The sequence below is a fragment of the Anas platyrhynchos genome, chromosome 2 (assembly GCF_047663525.1).
Source record: "Anas platyrhynchos isolate ZD024472 breed Pekin duck chromosome 2, IASCAAS_PekinDuck_T2T, whole genome shotgun sequence".
NCBI lineage: Eukaryota > Metazoa > Chordata > Aves > Anseriformes > Anatidae > Anas > Anas platyrhynchos.
This window is the reverse complement of record NC_092588.1, coordinates 140,823,515-140,846,606: the sequence shown is the minus strand read 5'-3', so window position 1 is coordinate 140,846,606 and position 23,092 is coordinate 140,823,515. Positions and strand designations below refer to the sequence as shown.

Here is a 23,092-nt window from a genome sequence, read left to right as displayed (position 1 = left end):
GTGGCTTTGTAGGGGCTGCACCTTTTGAAGTTTTTCTTAAAAGTAAGCGACAGCCTTTGGAAGACCACCTAAATGATGTTTCTTGAGTCCTGCCTTAAAGGTTCTGCTGTAGAATACCAAGCCTGTGGTTATAGCAGTCAGTGACTTTTTCTGGAGGGGAGAGAGGAAAATATCCAACTTGGTTAGCATGAGACCAGTCAGAAGAAAACAGCTTAATAAGAATTTTATTATACCGAGCTGAAACCGAGCAATATCTGATTAGCTTGGTGCCAAGCCTCACTAATTCTGTTACCAAACTAGCAATTATGCTGTGGTGCCCTTCGTCTGTGGGAGGCATGTCCTGGTGCGAGGTAGGCTCAAAGCTGTTCTGCAGAGTTGAGTTCTTGCTTTGATCGTGTTGCCCAGCACATTGTAGATCCCTGCTAGATCATTTAGGTACCCAAACGTTGTTTAGCTACTGGCTGTGTTTCTTGTTTGCTCTGCATACTGTTTTTCTCTCCCAGTGCTGCAAGCTGTCTGTGGTTAGAGGGGATTTATTGGTATTCTGCTGTAGCATGGCCCTGCTCATGGGCTGGGTCCTGGGGAATGATGACAGAAAACTTTCTAGAGGAGCTCAGACTGTTCATTAGGTATGCAACTGTCAGGGCACTTCATAGCGTGCAAATCGGACATAGTATAGTTGCATGTAGCTGAGCAAAAATCAGTAGATTTGCATAACAAAAGCAGGGTTGCTAAATTATAAGCTTCTTGCTTCAGTCTTTTAACTTTCTGTATTTTGGGCTAAATCTTCAGCCAGTTCTGAAAGACCAAATTGTAAAATAACAAAAACTGAGAGGGCAATTGGATGAAGAATGGGACTTTTTTTTCTTTTTTTTTTTTTTTTTTATGACTTTGAAGTTGTGATCCTAATAAATTCTTTTTTGTAAATGCCTAATGGTGAGCAAGGCTACTTCTTGGCTTCTGTATAATTTTGAGAACAGCAGAACAAACACTTGCATTCAGGCTATTGGTTCTGAAACTTATGACTCAATAAATATCCCCTTTTTCATGAAGTATTGTGTGATTTTTCTTCTGCAAATGTTATATATATTAAAAAAAAAAATCACTCAGATCCTGTCCAGGTAAATTCCTTTTCTGGAGTTTCTGCTTGTCATTTGCTTTTCTGTTTCTAGGGGTTTTCTGTGCCTTTCCTGATTGTGAAAGCAAATCCTGTCATCTGTTCCAGACTTGCTTAAGAAGCCTATATAAAGATGTACAACTTCGGTTTTTAAGATGGTATGCAAATCAGTTCTCAATGTGTAATATGTATAGACTGTCTGCTACAAGAAGTGACAGCATTTCAAAGCTTGCACTTGAAATTAAATTTTTACGGTAAGGCTTCTAAGAGGAAGTCCTTATTAAACCTATTCTCAGTTGGCTATTCAAAAGACTTGGTCGTATTTCTGGGAAAGATAGCGGCCAAAAATACGCTGACTTCACTGGAAAAGCCCATACGTGGCCTCCTCCTCCTCCTCAGCCACCACAGACTTCCCATGGAGGCTGAAGAGATGACTCACGGGGCCGAGGGGCAGCAGCTGGTGGCTCCTGTGGATGGGGCCTTGCAGCTCCTGATGCTCGCTTATTTTTTCCCCCTCTGGTGATGGTAAGGCTGGGGGAGAGCTGAAGAGATTCTCTGGCCTAGCTGTGCTTTCTGGGCCTGAGCAGAATGATCGTATCGGTGAGTTTTTGGTCTGACTCATGCTGCACTTGCTATCCGCGATAAGCAAGCCTGCCTGCTGCTCTTGCACAGTGGATGGGACCGAATTAACAAAAAAAAAGCTTTCTGGATATTACTGCTCGTCTTCTATAAACTGGGGGGAAAATAATTTCCAGGAACAAAATCTTGGTCTGTTAACACACACACACAAAGCCTCGTGACCCCTGTTCTCAGAAGCCTTTGCCCATTGCTATAGGTGCCTGAGTTCCTGATGTAGCAGTTTCCCCAGCTGTTATTTTGGTCTTCAGCTGATTCAACAATGCTGCTTTCTCTTTCCTACCTACAGCTGCAGGCAGTTGTAGCTGGTTATTTCACTGGAATGAGCTATGCCCTCGGGCTGTGTTGGCTTGGGGATGTTAATAGGGTTCAGATGTCTCTTGGCTAGCAGTCCTGCACTCTTCCCTCTTCAGTGCTCCACTGCTGCATGTCAAAGCAAAACAGTATCAAACCCTTGAATCTTGGAGTGCTCTATGCCTTTTTCCTGATTGGAATCGGAAGGATTTTTTTTCCTTTTCTGTCACTTGCTAGGACTTTTTTTTGCCCCCCAGGTACAGCAGTCACCTGTGTTTAGTAGATATGGTGGATTTGCAGATCAAATTATTTGAAAAGAGTTAACTTGGGAGACTAATCTAATTCGTTTCTGACATGGCAAGCACAAAAATACCAACATAGGCTCTTTAAAGGAAGGATATAGTTTTGGTTGCATATTTTTCAAGATGAAAGTTGTATAACTACTCACCTGGACAAGTTTTTTTTCACTGCTACAACTTCCCTGTTGCTGAAAATCAATTCAAATGCTGATGCTAGTTGGTCACTCAGAAGAAATTTAATACTACACCTTTGGGTAGGTGGAACAAGTAACAGGACTGAGTTAGTAAAGCATCAAGCTACACGTTCTCCATTATTTACCATTACCTTCCTAGCTGACAAGTTTGTCTGAGCTCAAAATTGGCTTGTCAGATTCCTGCCAGCTGTTTGGTCTTCTCCTTTATTTGATAGACTAAGGAATTGAACCCTAACTTAATTTATTTTATGTCCATTTCTCAAAGTATGTTGAAGTCTTGGCAGCTTCATTCTCCAAGTACTTTGAAGAAAGCTTTAAGAGTTTCACATGTGCTATTGTAAAGATCCCTCAAGAACCTTGCCATCCCAAGAACAGCACTGGTAATCAGGCAAAGTGTATAAGGAAATAACATCTAGGATCTAATCTTAACAAGTGAAGAGGGAAAATGTGCTGTTAGAAATGGAAGTCTTGTTTGACTCATGGAAAAAGTCATTTAAACTGTTAAAGTGCGCTGGGCCTGTAAACTTAGGGAAAGGGGAAAAACCTTACTGTAACTCTGCAATTTACTTGTCCAAAAAGTATGTTTCTGGACTTGTAGAAAGTCTGTTTGGGTATTCCATAAATGACAATATGAACTTTTGAAGGTTAGGCAGAGATCCTACAAAAGATGGACTTGATAATCAAGATTCTGCCACAGCTGCCTTCTCCCACAGCTTTCTATCCTGCATTTTATTTGTGTTGGGATTGACACACTCATTAGAGGCTGATCAGTCCATAATACCCACACCCCAAGCATGCAAGTCTCCTGACACAAACTTCCTCCACTATTTCTCTGCTAACTCATGTATTTATGAAATGCTGATGAAAACTTTCTCATTTTTATAATCCCATTTCACTGAACAGAAAAAGTTTGCCTCAGAATGAAGCTTGATCTTGTATCTCACTTTCCAGGCACCGCAGCGAATATCCAGAGCTTTGTGCTGTGCTTCTGGTACACCCCATTTTTCTTACCAGGCTCAAATGTGGGCTGATGGCAGATGCCCAGGTAGTCATTTTTTTCCCTCTCCTTGTGTGCTTGATGTGCCAAATGTTTTATTTAAAGTTCTACAGGCTGTAACCATATAGGTTAGTTATATATAGGCTGTAACCTTATATACTTAGTTGATGAAAATGATCTCTTGCTTGCTGAAATGCCTTCAGTTCGGGAAGGCTAAACCTGCCCTAGAGCTGTTGATGCAGTTGTGCCATAGTTTGTTGGAACGATTTGTGCCAAACTTCTTGATCAGGCTTCTGTGAGAGAAGTGTTTTTAAAACTACTGCCAGTATTGGCCAAGTTTTTGGATATATACAGCAGCCTAGAGCTCAGGGTAGGGTGGAGAGGAGCATAAAGTCTCACCTCTCATGTTGGACATGGTTTGGGAGCTGTCACTGCAGTGGCTCTTCACAACTGAGGCTTGAGAGATGTATTTATTTTTTTTACAGCAAGCCTGACAAACCAGGAACAGAAACGCTCGGCTTTTAGACTCCTTGAGCATAAAATAAACAATGTGCTGTGAGTCACAGCACTGCCACTGCATAACTGAGGGCAGCTTGCAATTTTCTTTCTTCTTTTTTAGAAACGGACTAGTCAAAAGATTGGTATTGTTGAATTTTGCTGTGCCTTCCAGGACAGAACAGCTGATTTTCTGCCTGATTAACCTATAAACTTCGTGTTTCCTGAAGCCTTGATCCAGTCTATTTACATATATTTGCCCCTCTCCGAGCAGGCAGCTCTGCAGCTGTGCTGGAAAGGAAAGGTGTGTTAGATGACACTGTGCTAGATAAGCAACCAAACCCGGTGAGATCTCCCCACCTAGGCAGGTCACACTGGCTCGGGTTCAGGGCAGTGAAATCCACTCTGAAGTGTACGAGGTGATTAATTAGATGCTTTAGGTGGATGTCTCGAGTTTTTGGATTAAAGTTTGCATCAAAGCCGAGCTAAGCTAACAATACAAATTCTCCACAGCATCGTTAATCATCTTTAACTATCCAGGCTATGATTGCAGAATAGTTGCGTTGCTTTATTGGAAATATAAAATATTTCCTGTGTGAATATAAACAATTTACATAACAGTGACATTTTCCTTGTCATTTAACTCCAGCGCTGTGAAACTGAAGGCATTTAATTAATCTTGTTAACTTTGCATGGTGATTTACTAATGAACTGCTTCAATTATTTATCTTTTTTTTTCCTCCAAGGAGTGCTTAAGTTCAGGAAGCACAAAATAACCTAACCTGAAGCCAGTAAAGCTGCAGTGCAATCACTTTGCTCCAAGAGACTTCCAGCTGCTTAAAGCTGGCACTGCATCTCCCCTGCCCCTGTTGGGAAGGGGACAGGGCATAACCTAGGGTGTGGAGGTCCTGCGTTTGGGGCCTTGTGTTTTGGGACAGTTGTGCTTCTCTAATTTCTGGTGGAGATGTGCAATAAAAGCATGGTTTCGTTGTCCTGGTGAGACAAAGTGAGAAGAGAGGGGTGGCACCAACTAAAACCCAGCGCTGTCACCTCAGCGGTGCCCCACGGAAAATTAACTTTGTGTGGGGGGAGCAGGGAGGACAAGGGTGTGATGTGAGTTGCTTTAATCTAAAATAACTACCAAAATTACTTAATTCTCCTCGTGGCCTTTTTAAGCACTGGTGGTAGCAATTAGTGGGCGGGAGAACATGCTGAGAGTTGGGCTGTGTTTCTCCTTTCTGCAGAAGGTTTTTTCTTCGCTGCAAATGCCAACCAAACTAAAATGTGGAGGAAATGGAGGTGCAGTCTCTTATTTTTAAACTGGAGTACAGACAGTCCAAATCCATAGTAACTTTTTTTGGATCTTGGAAACACTTCTGTTTGTACCAGCGAGAGACACCAACACCAAGCCTAAGGCTATTGTTGAACCTAGAAGTTAATGTGTTAGACTTCATCCATCTTAGAATTTGGCATTTAATGCTTTGGGCCTTTTTTTTTTTTTTTTTTTTTTTTTCAGCAAGTAGTACAGAAACCTTTGCCTGTTCTCCAGCATCTTTGCGCAGAAATTGGAAAATGCTTCTATTTTTTCGATTAGTCTTCTGGTATGAGACTTCTTCCTGACGTCATGTAAGGAGGTCTTCAGTACAGAAAAGGAACAGTGTACTTTCTCCATGCTTATAGGATCTCTCGTCTTCTAGTTTTGAATGTGCATTGCACTCATTTCTGTGCCTGTCCCCTTCCTGTCTGTGACTGTCTTAGTAAATCCCTCCTGTGAGGACAGTTTATGCATACGCCAAGGAGCAATTTGCCAGACCAACAAGTAATTTGCATCTACGTGTGCTGTGAGAATCTGAGTGCATATGGGAGTCTTGGAGTGGGTAACTTTAACTTGTGGTTCAGCTGTGATATGTTGCTTCACTTTTACCTCCTACCAGCAGCAAGAGTTGTTGCTCTTAGCCCTATTTTTTCCCACCCTAACCTTACTGTGAGCTTGGCTGTTAACTAATGCGGCAGAAAAAAAACTTTTGGGAAGGAGGAGTTACTTTTAGGAAAACAAGTAATTATTTCTGGTGGGGTCTGGCAAGTAGCAGTGCCCAAGGCAGGGGCAGGATTGCCCCCATGGGCTGCAAGGAGTGGTTGGAGTCTGGTCTGACCCCCTCACAAGGGGAGAAGGTGCTTTGCTCAGAGTCGTGTGTCCCTTCAGCCTTGTTCATTGAGATTTTAATCTCACTCATATTGGACTTGAAAAATCTCATAGCAGTATTACTTTATAGTTGTCTCAAGCAAGCATGTGTAATTTACATGGGCAAAAAATGTAAGAGGACTCTGCTAGAAATGACAATTTTCTATGAAGTTGCCATGCATTACCATGTGCTTCATGAGAGGTAACTAGCTTACTGAAAGCTTTCTCGATTGCTGTCCAACACAACATTTTAAGAGGTATTTTTGAGACTCTCTTAAATCTCTTCTCTCTGCCACTCCAACAGAAGACATGCTTCAAATTCAAGAGACTTCTCTCCCGAGAGAGCTGTTTGTAGCTAGCCTTTTCTTAGGCAGTCTTTGTACTAAACTACATCTAGTCAGTACAAGTCACATCCGATCAGCAGCACTACCTGTGGTATAAGGTAAAGGGATGAATGATTCCGGTCAAGCCCTTCCCAGCTGCATCTGGTTTTAATAACAGGAGGCCCAGTGCCTCCTGCTTAGTTTATGCTGGCTCTAGTATTTGTCTGATCATCCAGTAAATCAATTCAGCTTGCTAAAAGACCAGAAACTAATCTGGCAAAAAGTCTGGGTTTGCATTTTTTTTTTTTTTTCCTTCTCACTTTTCCTGGGATCATAGATGGGACCAGCTTGCCTTCTTATGAAATGGGGTTAGTGGAGAGGGGGGCAGGGGAAGTGAGGTTGCTCCCACTTGCCAAGTGGCAAGCTGTGTAATTCAGCTCAGCCATGAAGCAAAAGGCTGCAAAACCACAGCCTAAGCTGATCTAACTGCTGGCTGCTGCTCAGGTCAGTCTCCGCTAACCGAGCTCAACAAAAGGCACGTCAAATGCCAGGGGGTAGGAGTGCTGGATCCAGCGCTCACGCTGGCTTAGACGGCTGTGGAGCTGCAGCCAGAGCAGTGGATGAACAAAATGAACTCTGTAGCACTGTGCTGTATGGTAAAGTCTTCTGAGTTTGTCGTTCTGATGATGATGAATTGGTCTGACGATGAGCATTTTCAATTTCTTACTCTCTTAGGCTTCCATACGTCAGATCTGATACTTGGCAATACTTAAGGTGCTAGTGTGCTTTCAACACCAGATTTCAGGCTGTGCATGAGTTATGATGCATCTGCTTTGTGCAAGTGTTCTAGCTCTTCCTTTTTTAGTGACAGCAAGCCCTACTTTGGGCCTGAGGAATCTTCGGAGCTGAAGTAACTCTGAATAAGTCTTGTGCATTGAATACTTCTAAAGTACTCAGAACCAGGATGCTGTTTTTTTGTTGTTGTTTTGTTTTGTTTGTTTGTTTCTGCTAACTTTTCTACTGTTCTTATAAGAGCTATATGAATCATGACTGTCTAACTTTATAATATTTTGTATCCTGGATATTCTCTGATATCTTAAATAAATAATACTGTTGTCTGAAGGTATCCAGAAAGAATTGTGACTGCATGCATATTCAGATATTCTTAGGAGGTGTAATACTCCCCAGTATTCTTGGGACATGGACAAGCTACCTCAGCTCATTTTGATGATGTATTGTAAAGACTTTATCATTGTGATTGCTTTCCATGCTTCCTACCCCTTTCAGCATTTTCCACACAATGCTATTGTAAGAGCTATCTGCTGCTGCACACCCTGACTGTGCTTAGCAGTGAACTTGAGTGAGGTTTTTGAACCAGGAATTTTGATGCTTGACTCCAGCATACTTATAGAAAGTACTGGCCAATACCTGAACTTTAGTTTTGTCTCTGTAGATCATGTTTCATACATGGATTCAAATCTTGGTGCTAGCTATGGTTTGTTCATGTAAGCTGTCACTAGTTCCTTGCTTTCCTATGGCTGAAGAAACTTGAAGTGTAATGGTTAGTAACTGCTTTGCAAAATGAACCAAACATATCTGAAATCTAGGTGACACCAAGTATGTCTGGTTGTGTTGGTAAAGTGCAAATGTAACATTGGTAGTGAGGTAGCTACGTTTTATATGTGTGACAAAAAAACTGTAAATACCCTACCAAAAGTGGAGAATGGTGTATTCAAATACAACCTTGTAATTTCAGCAGACTTAAAATGTAATCAGCTGTCTTGGCAGATGGCCAAGGACACAGAAGGCTCCTGGAAGACTTCCAGGTGCTAATAGTGTATTTTGATTAAATTTAACTATGGACACTGAGTCTGGGTCTTCATATTTCTGTATGTGTTAAAATGAATGTTCTAAATATTAGTATTTCATTTAAAAATCTGTTTTAATACTCAAAAGATCAGGTATCTGGTATCCTCATGACATAGTTCTTCCCTATGTCAAGCACAATAAGGGCTGAAACATCAGTGTTACGTGAGTATGTAGTCCACCGCGTTACATTTCCTAGGGTTCCATATACACACACACACACACACAAAAAACAACTAGGCATTTCAAAAGCTTTACAATATTTGTCAGCAGCCTCAGATCCTCCCAAGAAACATTGCTGCATTTGTTCTGAAGTCTGTTTTATTGCTGGTGTAATGAGCTATTAAACAAAAAAATCCACCATAGCAGAATTGTGGTGTGGTGGATGGGGCCTTTGACAAGGCTTCAGGCTTGTAGGTTGGCCCCAGGCCTGCTGGATCAGTTATCTGCCTGTCCATTTTTCTGTTGGTGAAAAGGTTGTAAATCACAGAATCATTTAGGTTGGAAAAGACCTCCAAGATCATCAAGTCCAACCATTAACCTAGCACGGCCAGGTCTACCACAAAGCCATGTCCCTAAGCACCACATTACACATCTGAATACCTCCGGGGATGGTGACTCAACCACTGCACAGTGTGCTCCAATGCTGCACAACCCGTTCAGTGAAGAAATCTTTGCTAATATCCAAACTGAACCTCTCATTGAGGCCATTTCTTCCTGTATCTATTCTTGCTTGGGAGAAGAGACCTGCTGCAACCTCCTTTATGGTAACTGTAAAGTACAAGGAGGTCTCCCCTGAGCCTCCTCTTCTCCAGACCAAACACCCCCAGCTCCCTCAGCCGCTCCTCACAGGACTTGTGCTCCAAGCCCCTCACCAGCTTCGTAGCCCTTCTCTGGACACACTTCAGGGCCTTGATGTCCTTCTTGTAGTGAGGGGCCCAAAGGTGAACACAGTACTCAAGGTGTGGCCCCACTCTGCTGAGTACAGAGCAACAATCACCTCCCTGGTCCAAAGCAATGGAATGACAGGGCAAGCCTTCATGCTTCTGGATGTGTCAGTGTAGAGAACACATTAAAGTGAGGTGGCAGAATGAGGTGGTTCTTTTCATTTAATTTAGAAAAATTTGAAAATTTCTCACATTTCAGACCCTGAAGAATAAATATGTAAGATTTGGTAGGCTGCTGTCAAAGATGAAGGTAGCTGTAAAAGTGCATTCCTGTTAAAATGTTCACAAATGTATCTCTCTTTGATGCTGTACCTAGCTTGGGAGAAGGGGGGGAAGTAGATTACTGTAATATTTGCAGGAGTGCTGGTGTGATCATGAGAGCAGGTGACTGGATGTGGGATTAGTTCAGCTCTTCTGTGTAGAAGTGTATTAGGAGGTGCTTGCATTAAGGGATTGTCACGTCAAGAAGTCAGTCTAACTGAATTCAGGAGCAAGAAAAGTGAAATAATGCTTTCCCTGGAAAATATTCTGGACAACTGATGCAAACTGTAACTGCGTAAATGTTTACCAAGTGAATGGGTGTGCATCAGTAAACTTATCGTAAAGACAAGTATTTAAGGAGCCTTCAGATAAAGTGTCTTCAAAAGAAATAAAGGCTGCCTAACTGAATGAGTGGAGAAGTCATTTAGGTTCTTAATCCTCGCTTGGTTGTTTTTTGTTCCCAGTTACTTGAATATAATTGCATTGTCACTGCAGTTATGTCACTGTATTGTCTAGAGACGTTTCTAACATCATTGAACTGCCCTTGTCATTCCATCAGTCTTAAGTTCTGCAATAAAATTTGCAGTGTCTCAGAGCACCATTAGATATGCTACGATATCTTATTGTAGAGGTCTGATCTTTAAATCATGATTTCTTTTATTCATTAAAAAGGCCTGATTCATTATTGCATTTTTCTTTTGATTCTTGCGCTGGTTAGTAAAATTAATTTTCTAGTTAGCTTGCAAATAATGTTGTAGTTGATTAGGCAGGTGTTTGTGTAGCCAGGCTTCTCAGCTCATGCTAAGCTTCACCGTGTATCTGATAAGACCGCAGCAATATTTAGCACATCTTTAAACAAGACTCCTATGTCTTTGCTCAGCATTTTTGATGTTGAAGAGATGAATCAAGGCTGTATAATGACGGGAGGCTATTGTGTGCAAAACAGCATCCTGGCTGTTAAAGAAATGGGAATGTATATTGTGCAGAGGGGTTAGAAAAATTATCTGGAGGCTAAAGCTAAGGGAGGTAAAACGAAGGAGCTTCATTCTATCCATCACTGAAAAACATACTGCTAAGTGACTACGTTTTGCTGATGTGCTGGGCATGATGTATATGTTCATTTCAGTATGTTTTAAAGACTAAAGAAATATTGAGTACTTGGATGCCAAGCATGCATTTTGTTTGTATGTTAAATGTGCCAAGTATTAAAAATCTTATTTTAAACACTTTTTTTTTTTTTTTTTTTGAGGGAAGACTGAAAAATCATGTTTGCTTTGAGTATTTGCAAATCTTTTGTGCGCTGTGGGTAAAGCAGTGCCCTGCCTTTAAACTCTGAATCTCTAAGAAACTGTTCTGAAATGTGCTATCCATATAGTAAGTATTCTAGGAACTGATGAGAAAATTAATTCTATCACTATTGCAAGTATAGAGCTTGCTCCGTGGCATTACATATTCATACCTGTTTTGTTTAAGAACTGATGCACAGTCTTTAACAATTATTCAATACACGTTTTTTGGATTGAATGTAAATTCATAGTTTTCCTTCCTCCTGTAGAGGCCTCAATACAAAAAGTGACAGTAACTTGTTGCTCCAAGGTGGTTGCATGAAATACATGAAGAAATACCTGATACAAGGTGGGAAGAACAGTTGTTCCTGTACATAGCTGCTGTGTAATTTTTAGAGGGGAATTTGTCCTATGTGTCAGCACAGGACCCATCTCCTTAAAACTAATGTTTCTCAGGAGTTAAAATACATGTTTTATTTTTGGTAAAGTTTTTATTTTGATTAAGTGCACCACCTTTATCCACTTACATTCAGTTCCTGTTGTGCACATCCAGTCATTCAGTGCAAGCATCTGACCAAACCAAAAAAGTTAGGTAACTTGCATATCCTCAGCTTAAGTTGTAAGTAAACAAGATGAGGCTGTTTTAAATTACTGATTTATGTAACTCTTTCAATCTTATCAAGTAATCTATTTTTAGTGTTCTTAGCAAAAGTTCCTGAGGTGCATGAGGGCCTCAACTGCAAAATTGTGTATAGGGAGCACTCCATATTAAAGGATCAGGTTAAAGATGAGCAGTTACTAATTCCTGTAGGAAATGCTTCAGTTCAAAATCTGTATAAATATGATCTTCAGAGTTAAATACGGCAAATGTCTGTTGGAAATGATCTTAGTCTGCTCCCCCCAGACTTCTCAAATGTTTAAGCCAGGATCCTGACTGAATTGACTTTTTTTTTTTTTTAATAAGACCAATTACCTGCTGTTGTACAACGCTGAGTCTTCTCTGTTTGAGGCTTGGCTAATGAATGCATGGCTGCAAAATAAAGAACAGTGCTGCCCTTTTGGGATGTGTGGCACTGATCAATGGTAAGAATGACATTAAGAGCCAGACTAATCTTGGAAGGAAAATGAGATTCTCATGGTGGCAGAGAGCCGATCTGGGTCCTGGGAACTGCAGTGTGCTGGGCACGGTGGTTAATGTAAGCAGCTCACCTAAGCTTGAGGTGCTGTGCACTGACAGCTTCTAGTGCAAGCTGTGGGTTTAGCACGAGCTCAGATGTCTGCATGCTGTGTTGCAGCCTGCGGGGCTTTTTTGTTTCCTGTGGTATTGTATATGTGTTGTTTTTTGTGTTTCTAACTAGTGTTCAGACACAGCAGTTCTCAGAAAGGGTGATGGAGGTATTTTTCATGTCTCCGTTTCAGAAGGTGGGAGAGAACGGCTCTGTTCACCTGCTTCTTCACTGCATTTCTCAGAAATCTTTAATTGTCCTTTAAAGCTCTTCTGGCTATGCAGGAACTCTTCCAGAAGGCAGAAAACAAGCCAGAGCTTGACTGCAGCCTCCCCACCCCCAAGCCACATACTTTCTATCTGTTAAACTCTGTACCAGAGGACAGATCCTCAATGACTTTGCTCTTGTCCAGGCTCTGCTTCTGCTGGGGAGCCAGGCATTGGCAAGTGGCATCTTTAATGAAAATGAGTGGTTTGATTGCTTGCCTGGGGAGCAACCTATGGGATTAATGTAGAACCTGATCTGTTCCTCTTTGTTGCACATTGGAGTGCAGCACCCTGTGCTTCTGAACTGCTAACCTACCTGTATGCTCTTCCAGGTGAATCCCTTCACTTTCCTGCAAAGTGATTCACTCCATCTCCCCTTGTCCCTAAACTCCTGTACTGCTATAGACCCAAGGCATGAAATGAAAACAGATGGTGGTGCTGCTATAGCTTATCCCACAAATGTAATGTACCAGTATGTGATAAGACATGTAGATAGCCCATCTGTAAGCAACATAAATGTGAGATATGTGGGTAATGTTAATGATTGCAACTAATCACGTCTGTGAGCATAAATGTACGGTTTTTACATGTCATCTCATTTGAAAATGTGTTTCCCAGATTAATCTTGTTTCTGTATGAGCTCTTCTGAAGCCTTCTGTACCCGGAGTTACTGGTGCAGTGTGGCTGGTGTAAAGGCACTCTGCTGAGAGTAGTTCACAAGTAGCAAGCTGCTGCTGTGCAGTTGTTTTGTGGTAGTAGTCTGGGTTTTATAACAAAATACGGTGAGCTTGTTTGTGAATGAGTTTGTGCAGTTTGTCAAAAAATCTGCATGGACTCTGTCTACAAAAGTACATCAATCTCTGAATGGATTGACTTCCAGTGAACTGCTGCACTGGCTAGATGATGAAGCTTGGGGCTGTGTGTGATTATTTTTTTTAATTAAAATATAAACTACTTATGTGGAAACAGGGTTTATTGCAGTGAGAGGAGGAGCTGGCCAACGAATAAAGTTCAGCTACCACTTAAATCGCTGCCAGATATTATTTTTTTTGAGAGAAACAGACGTAAATCTAACTTTATCAAGCCCATGCTTCTGTCTCTGGATATTTTAACCCCTTTTTTTTTAAAGGGGCTGAATCATATAATTTAAGGATCAGTGGAAGTGTCTGCTTGTGTTACAGCAGTATTGTGGACTAGTTGTGCTTACTCTAAACTTGTCATCATATAGAAAGGCTCAAATAAATGCTAGGTGAGAGTAGACTACTTTGATTTTTTTTTTATAGGAAAATTTAAGCATTTCTAATGTGTACAATCAAATACAATATCAAATACAATCCCAAAGTCTATCTCATTCAAAAAGATGCTACTAAAAAATGGAGGTGAAAAAACGCAAACCACTTTATGAAGAAAATAACTAGACAACTCATAAGACCTAGATCTCTCAGTGTGACAAGGAGACAGATACAGGACATGAAGATTTTATCAAAGCTGACCATAACCATTCAGAAGTGAGATCTTGGTGTTATGCCACCATGCGATGGGAATCCAACACGCAATTGTTGTGAATTACTAGAAGAGGAACAAAGAGGAAACCAGACAAGGTTGCCATGGCACTGTGTAAATCCAGCTTGCAGTGACATCCTGAATGCTACAATCCTCTCCTCGTGCCAAGAAATACAGTAGAGCTGAAAGCTCAGATGATGGCAACAGCAATGGTCAAAAACTTGGAACAGCTCTGAAGAAAAAAAAAAACTCCTTAATGAGTCAAGACTCTTGTGTGGAAAAAGGTGACTGATGAATATGTAATAAGTCTTAAAAATCAAGAGTTAAGCTGAGGATTGGGTAAGAAGCAACTTTTGACTTTTGCCATGCAAGATATGGGAGCCAGGTTCAAGTTGCAAGCAAGTTGTGGTTCTTGCAGCAAGGTGTCAAACTCGTTGCTAAAGGGTATTGTGGGTGCTAAAACTTTAGGTGGGTTATAGTGGATGAATTTTTATTAAATTAACCCATTGAGTCTTGCTAAATAGAAACTACATTCTGTGCTATGTGGAAACCAGGGAAAATTGCATGTGTGTTCACTTCTTACACTGTTCCCCAAGGTATTTATTTATAGGTGCTGTCACACAGAAGGCTGGGCTGGGTGGGCTTTCAGTTTTAAGCATCTGCTCATGTTGTGCTGTTGTTGCACTGTGACCTTGTGCTATATCTCAGACAGGGCTGCTAGGGACACCTGGGGGTCATGTCTTTGAAAGTCCAGCGTGTTAAGGTTGTTATTTTGATGGGTTTGCTTCACATTAAAAGGTGCTCACAGAAGAATTTTTATGGAATTTTCTACCTTTACATTACGTATCTCAAGTTTGTCTAAAATTTATCTGTTAAATATGATGCTATTCCTATGAAGAGTTGCAAATTTGAGGTTTTAGATAATATAAGCTATCTTTAATCTTTGATCACAAATCACTGTGATATACTATAGGCTTCATTGCTGTCTACATTGCAAGAAGAGCACTGAATTTTAAACTGTCAAGGTGATGGACATCTGCTTTGTCAGTGGCAAGTTATTGCTACTCCAGTTCATAATTTATGTATATTTTCTGTATTATTTCTTAAACTTTTTTAGCACAGTAGAAATTTAATTGAATTCTTATGATCTTGCTGTAGTGAATTTGAAACTTAAAACACTAGTACTGTGTGGGGTGTTTTTGGTTTTGTTTTTCTTGCTCTGACGGCTTGCTGGCAAATTCTCTGAAGTTTGGTTATGTGTTTCATATTTGTTACTAAAATAGTCTAAATAAAAATGTTTCTGATCAGATGTTGCAATGTGTAGTTACTCGAATGAGCTCACGCAGAGGGTGCTGCTCTGATATAACTTAACGTTCCCTTCATTGGTTTAACCTGGGAGACTTCAATCAATTTTATGTTAGATACTGTACAAAAGGTTCATAAGGGTTGGTAAGGGAGGCAACTGATAATCACGACCCGTGTTCAGTTCTCGCTTTACCATCTAATCTTCATGCTTAAAGTTGCCCACCTAGATAATCGAAATGCTGAACCTTACTTTCCCTTGTAAAAGAATGGGTAGAGGGAAAGCTCTGCTGAGCAGTTTATTGTAGGAAGTAAATCTTGCCCTTGTCCTCAATGCACCACCTCAGCTAAAATTAAAGATTGCTTCCTCGATTCAAGTAATAGCAGCAGCAGCTAGGTTAATAGCTTTTTTCAAACACAGGAATTTTACGGTCAAGTTTCAAGCCTTTACCTCAAGTGCTGCATCATCCAGCAGTGACTGAGTGCTTGTTTTTATGGACCACTGGCCTCCATCGGCGTCTGTGTATTTCTGGTGCTGTGTTAGTTCCCTCTCACTTCTTTTCTGAAACAGTGACTAAAATCTAGTCTTGCATGGAATAATACCACCATCATTGGCTTTGTGTTAGGAGATGGCTGAGAACGAGCTGCTATTTTATTTTTTTTTTCCTAAAACTTTTAGCTGAGGAGATGAATAAAGTACAAAGTTATGAGATGTGACCTTTTATCAAAGTCCAAAGCTGCCGCTTGTTCCATTTGAGACTTAATGGAAAAAATGTAAGGCTGAAGGGAAATAAAGGAATTACAGCGAATGGTCAGAGATGGACACTGTGTAATCTCTTTACAGTATCTAACAAAAACAATAAAACTGCTTTGATGCTTTGCTTGGGCTTTAACAGGATCTGGGCAGAGTTACTAATCTGATTTTTGTGACATAAACATCAAAGCATTAAACGAAAATAACGATTACTTCTGAGTAATGTGTAATATGTGCAGTTAAAGGCTTCCTGGTTAGCGTGCTCGTTTTATTTATAGGAAAGTTTTTATTATAAAGTATTTTAATAATTAAAGTAGAATTTCTTATGACAGCATAAAGGTTACATGGTTTATATTCAGCATAACGTTTTCTGGTGGACTTGAGGCATCCAGATAGATTGTGACCAGATTCTGTTGCCCTCTGTGCCATAAAGCACATCTTACATGCTCTGTGAGACTTCGTCCTTAAAGTTGCTCAGGTAAATTGAGCTGATGGGAAAAGATGACTTGAAAAACATTAAAGATGTACTTTCCAATAGAAAAGCTCTTAAACCTCTCTACTGTTTCCGTATGCGGTACTAGTAATAAATAACCTTCCATGTAAGTCAGTCACCAGTTGCTATGCTTGGGAGAGGATGGAAATACACCTGGTTTTCTTGTGTGTGCTAACTTCTCCCTCTTTCTGTGTTTCTTAGGGCAGTGAATATTTGACCTTGTTTCACTTTAAGGGGTTGTTAAGCATCTGTAACACCTTTAAAAAGAAGATAGCATTTGTTGCACGGCTTAACTCAATTATTCTTGAATTAAGACTGTAATGGTCAGTCTCAAAAACTGAGAGACCTGTGTATCACCGAGTCTGATGGAGGAAAACCTTTCCTGGGAGATGGGGCAGCTAACTCTCATCTTCTGAGTTGCTTTTGAGGATGCACGGTGAAGCCAGTGGTGGCAGGAGTTGGCTGTGCAGTAACACTGGAAGGGAAGCCAGGCTGTCTTCACCCTTGGGTGCCAGTAGGTGCGGGACAGCAGGCTGAAACCAGTAAGCACTGATACCCCAACCTACCCTCCTACCCGTATTTGTCTTTTGCTCTAATATGGAATACCTCTTACCCTTTTCTTTATTAACCTCTGATTGTTTCTTAAGTTTTAAAAGTCATCAGACAGTGGTATTCTAATAAAAATTCTTAATGTTGTTCTTAAGCTTCTCTTAAGGCTAGGAGGAATGTGTTGGGACTTTCCGCACACAGAAGTATATTTAGACTTCAAAGTTGATGTTTGTGTCATGGAAGTAATCTGCAAACTGATAGGCAGAATACCTCCGTACTGCAACATCCACTGCATGGGAGCGCACAAGTGATTTCAGGCTGGATTGTACTTAAAAGGGATCCCAGAAGTTGATTTAACTCCTTATGATAGCAGAAAACTGTCCTGTTCCTCCTTCCCCTTTGCAAGTTGCAGGGAGCAGGCTTGTGTGGGAGGGAGCAAGATCGTCCCCTTTGGGCACTCTTTGAGCTATTATATAGGCTCCATAAAACGCAATGAGCCATGCTCTTCAAATCCACGTGGATTTTAAGGAATTTAGCACCTTCTGAAGTCTGAACTTAAACTGTTGCTAAAATTCAGAAACAGACACCCATCTTTAAAGTAAAGATAGGAACGTTTCCCTGCATGTTTTGCAGCCTAAACACAGCAGCAATCACTGTAAGTGACCCCCAGAAAGAAAAACACTTACGCTTTGCTGAGACAGAAGAACAAAATCTACAAAAATAAAAATGTAAAAGCTTGGTAATGCCTGGGAATTTTTAATTCTTAACATTTCTATTAACTTATAATGTTAGATAAATTTTCTCCCTAAAACTCACTTTTGCCTTCAGCCTCCTAGAAATCCAACTCTTGTGGTGGAGATGGGAAATTGCTGCTAATGGGAGTTTAGGTGTCAAAACAGTATCAGTAGGGTTTTTTCAGTAGTATTTTGAGTTGAGTGGTGAAATGATGGGTCCTTCCACAGCCCATGTATATGCTTGAATGCAAGCTACCACAAAGTTGCGAAGGCACTGTGCCCTCATCCTAATAAATGGTACGTGCTGTTTTATTCCAGTACAGCCCTGTAAAGTAATGCAAGCAGAGTGTTTTGGGGAGCAGGAAGGGGATGGCTGCCTTATCCCCTTCTGTTGGAACTGGGAACAGCACGGTTTCAAGGTACATCAGCTCCCCTGTCCAGGGCAGACAAACCTTTAGCACTGCAGTTCTTTGCCATTTTGTTCTCTCTAGCTTTTCACTGAAATACCTATAATAATAAATAATTACTAAATATGCCACTAAAATATTTTTTTTGTTGTTGGAATATTTGTATTTTACAGATTCTAATGCAGCAAGCAAACTGAAGTGTGAAGAAAATAACAGCACTTAAAAAAACAGTGCTTTCCAGTGGTGTGTTCCAGTAAGGACAATGTAATGCCTACCTGTGTGAGCCAGATTGCTTAGCCCATTTTTAATGAAAAATTGTACTGCCGGTAGAAAGAGTTGAAGAGAAAATGTATAAATAAATAAATTTACTCTTGGTTACTAGCATTAACCTCTTACTGTCCCCATCGCTTGGATGTTGGATACGGATGCCATTTTTATATTGAAAAGAAACTAAATGCTCATCAATTGTATTTGATTGGCTCTAGTGAATAACTGGATTAAATCAAGCAATTTAGATTGTATATAGTGATTTAATCACAATAAAGCTCTGGTTCAGCTCCCTCTGCCCTTTTTGCTGTTTTTTGTAGTTTGCTGTCTGTCTTGTGATTTTTTTTTTTAAATTTCTATGTAAAGTTGTCTGATGCTACTTCTGCATCTGAGAGGCTGCTGCAAGAAGCAGGTGGCTGCTGCTACACGTTCCTCAGTGATACCCGAGGAGCTCGTTTAAAGGCCAGCCTCACAAGCTCTCAAAGAGCAGGTTCTGGGTTCTACACCTCCGACCTGACCAGAACGTGCCCGTTCCATTTTCTGGATGGATTGGGCATTCAGATAGCTCATTTCAATTTTTGGAGGTCATATGCAATGTGTTTAGGAAACGTTTATGTAGTCACATTGTTCATAGCAGAGAGGTTTTAAGTATATGGAATGAGGAAACAACATTCAAAGGTCTCATCTGCCACATGCTGCTGGTAGCCACGCTAGGAGTTGCCCAGCAGAAGTGTTGGCTGATGTAAAAACCAGCCAGCAGCAAGCCAGCTGCCTTCCTTTCTCCTTCTACCCTTTGCTTCCCCCCTCCCTGCTCTCCTTAAACAAACAAACAAAAATAACCCAACCCCCCTGTCCCATGTATTTCTGAGGGGTAATTTGAAGGATTTGAAGAAACCCGAGTGATTTCTCATGAAGCTGCATAGGGCTGGGGGTTTCTCTTGCAGACATCCCTGAAAATAGAAAGTGGTAAACCTATTCATACCTACTTGTGTTGTTTTAAGGATCAAACTTAATCCTGTTGTATCCAGAAAATTACTGAATGCACAAGGCAAATGTGGCCTGAAGCTTAGATCACTGCAAAATACTAGGTTGCAAAGATAAAAGGGGCTGTCTGAAAAGTTAAATGGGCCATTTTAAGCGAGTGCTGCTTTAAAACATGGGAGAAAATTGTCATCCTATTGGTTTCAACTTCTTACTACCTACAGAGCAACCTTGACTACCTGGGTCAGTCTGAAAAATCTGAAAACTAAACATCAGTGCGAGCAACATGCATGTTCCCAGGCACTTGAAAATAAGACATGGGGAAAAAATTAAAACCTCATTCACAGATTATTTTTGTTAGCTTCAGGACTCTATGGATTATATGCTTGGATTTCTGTCTGCAGATGTGTGGGCTAGATGTTTTTGACTTTGCTCTGATATAAAAACGGATGCTAAGAGCGATTCTGGAAACGGGGACTTTCCTTTACAATAAGACTTATTGTGAAATAGCCTGAGTTACTAACTTTAAACCAGTGTTTCTGCTTTAAAATTCAATAGTAACAGTTTTTCATACCTTGTTGGAGTAAAAAAGGATTTTATGAAGTACATGTAACAGTTGTGGGTTCTTTCTTTAGATTTCTGTAACGGTAGTAGTAGCTTATTTTGTTGTCCTGGAGGAGAAAAAATAAGTCATTCTTTCCTTCCCAAGGTGTAACTCTTCAATTCTTGCAATATACCATTTTAGCTACCTGTGTGTCAAGAGACAACTGCATGGAACAGGTGGTGGGGGCAGTGCCCACTATAAAACAGTGACATTCAGCAAGCCATTGCTGTCTTCGGTGCATGCTGGAGCTGACCAGGGATGGTACATGTGTGCATTGGCCCGATTTGTGCTGCTGCCTGTGTCTTTCTGGCAAGTCACCAACAGCTTCAAAGTGCAGCTCAAGGATCTAAGCCCATAGCAGTAAAGGTGTGATAGAGAGACTGAAACGTTCTTGAGCATGTAAATGGTCGTGTGTCTTCGTGTTGGAGCAGGGGAATGAAGAGCATTGTACGAACAGAAATAACTCCTTCGTTCTCTGATAAAGTTAGGCTCACATTTGATGTGTGTACACCATTTTTGGATGTAAATAAAGGCATGGGGATTTCTTGCAGTACTGCAGGAGGTGAAATGTATGGCTGAAGAAGAAAGCAACAGATTTTGCACTAAAAATACTAATTTTGGAGCAGTTAGATACTAACACAGAAGGAGATGCCAATGCAGGCATCACCTAATGCCTTCACCCGTCAGTCACTCAAGCAAGTGGTCATGTCCTACACAGTACAGTTAAAAATCCATTTAAAACAGTTTTTTTTTTTTTAGTGATTATCTTAATAGGCAGCGTAGGCACTGGCTTTTTTCTGAAATATAAAGTGTTAGTGCTGGTAGCTACAGTAGTTGTAATTTGAAAGTATTTGTATTTTTTTGTTTCCTTAGACGTTAAAAATCGTGGTACTCAACTGGAAGAAGAGCTCACCTACAATAAGTCTTTAGATCCAAACTTCAGACTGATAGTTTTGCCTGGCAGAAGCCTGTTTTGTAGCTATTAAAGTGGACCTTTTTATAATTAAAGCTGATTCAACAAGTTAAAGTTGAGTTTTCTTTTCCTTTCTTGCTTCATGTATGTATAAAAACTGAGGTATGAGACAGTAAAGTATATTATCTCAAAAATCTTGAGAGATGGTGAGTTAAAATTAATTGTGTTGGATAGCAAAGCACAGGTAACTTGAGCAAAGCTTATTTTTCTGCCATTAAAGCACAGTCAAATCTATTTAAGGTATTATCTTTAGTTGATACCCACTTTTAAACTATTTAATGCTTCAGTACATTATACAAATTCTGAATTTAAAAAATCTACTTTGTAAATAATCATCAGCTGTTTTCTAATATTCTAAAAAGCCATGGAAGTCTTTAATTTCCTTGTGCTTCCTAAGTTTATGCGTGTGTCTGCATGCGCCCTATTATACAGAAAAAAAAAATCTTTAACTTAGTGGAGAGCATATTTAGCTGTGGGTAAATGAAAATAATAGTTAAAGTTCAAACATAAGTAAGATGAATATGTATTGTGTAAATCAAGGGATTTTTTACATAGGTGATGCATCCCTTCATGTTATGCTTGTGGTCCGTTTTATTGTTTGCTTTATTTTTTATATCCATGTTTATTTAATGTTCCCCAACCTGTCTCCTGTTCTGAGACAGGTTCATCTTCTGATACGTTATTCTTTACCAATTACTGAGCTTCAAGACTTCAGTTTGTTAGTTGTGAAATCCCCAATAAGTTTTTCAGATTGAAGTAGTGTATATATACTGTGGGGGATTTAGAGGCAGAGGCGAGAGGATAAAAACCGAGGTGTTTTGTTTTCCATCCCCTTCCTATAGCAAAGAACAAGACTAGATGAAAGCTTGAAGATATCTTAGGGTCTTAAGCCTTTAAGCTCAACTAGGTATGAACTCTTTAATCATTTGAAAAAGCTGTGGAATTGTGGAGATTTGTAACAGGAATCCTGCGATTGATACAAATGCAGGATGAATAGAAATGCGTGTTGTAAGGACAGAGGAAACGGCAGAACAAAGGGTTAAAAGCTGGGCTGTGTTGATAACCAAGGGCACCATTCCTAGCTGTAAAAGCTGAGGAATGCGTTGTTTATGTCAGGACCAAAAGGCTAAAAGGAAAGCTCTGAGGACTGGTTGCCAGCAGACTGCATCCTAACACCCGGAGAATTGTAATGAAGTGGCAGCATATCCCCTGTGCTGTTCATTTCCTCTTGGCTCTGGAGGAAAGTGAATGTATATTGCAAATGAGGAAAAACAGATAATTGTCATACAACCTGACCTAACGCTTACGGAAACTGAAATCAAAGGGATTTTGAGACAAAGGATCACCCCGTATCAATTACTGACTCCTAAAGGATGTAAAAGATCTTTCTAAAAATTCAGGTTTTTATCACCAACCAAAACTCCAGCAATGTCAGGAAGCCAAGAGAAGCAGGTTTCTCCCTGTTGGCAAAACTGTGGTGGATGCAACATCGTGGTACTCAGGCATGTGGGAGGGAGGGAGTGTAATCCGAGAGTGGGGAGGCATAAAATCTGCTTGCTAATATGTATATGGAGAGAGATTTCTTTTGGTATCACACTAGTTTTCCTACAGAAGCTTTCTTGAGGATGGTGAATATGTAACTTGCTTCCATTTTATTATTGTTGACAGCTGACGTAGTCAGGGAAATTTGGCTGTTAAAAATAGGTCGAGACCCCATCCTTGTGAGGAGAAAAACAGTATCCAGTCCATTTACTTATGAAACCAACTTTCTGCAAGCAGGGAAGTAGGTATAAGAACGCTGTGGACTTTATTACACAAAAAAGGAAATGATCTTACATTTTGGGTTCTTTGTCATGCTGATAGTACTTATTGCAGGGAAGTGTATGTCCTGTAGGAGAGTTCGGCATTTCCTCCGGGACTTAAGTTACTCCTCCTGATAACACATTGAGTATTCATGACCCTCATCCTTCATGTCACACCATCTCTGCTCTCCTCATCGAGGGATGGGCTATTCTGATGCTCCTGGTGAATCTTGTTAAACTTGCAAAATTTCTCCTAGCAGCACTTATGATGATAAGATGAGGTTAAGAGCATCTTGGTTGTTGCCTGAATTTGCTGGTTCTGAAAGATCTCTGG

At 40.4% G+C, this 23,092-nt stretch overlaps 1 protein-coding gene and 1 long non-coding RNA gene across 3 annotated transcripts in view; both read left to right on the top strand.

Annotated features, from left to right (window-relative positions):
- Positions 1-23,092, top strand: part of PIP4K2A (phosphatidylinositol-5-phosphate 4-kinase type 2 alpha) — a 107,752-nt gene that overhangs the window by 7,506 nt on the left and 77,154 nt on the right. The window lies entirely within an intron of this gene.
- Positions 1,393-18,692, top strand: LOC110354598 (uncharacterized). Its single transcript, XR_011807028.1, has 2 exons — positions 1,393-3,585; positions 18,305-18,692. It is a non-coding gene; the product is annotated as an uncharacterized lncRNA (long non-coding RNA).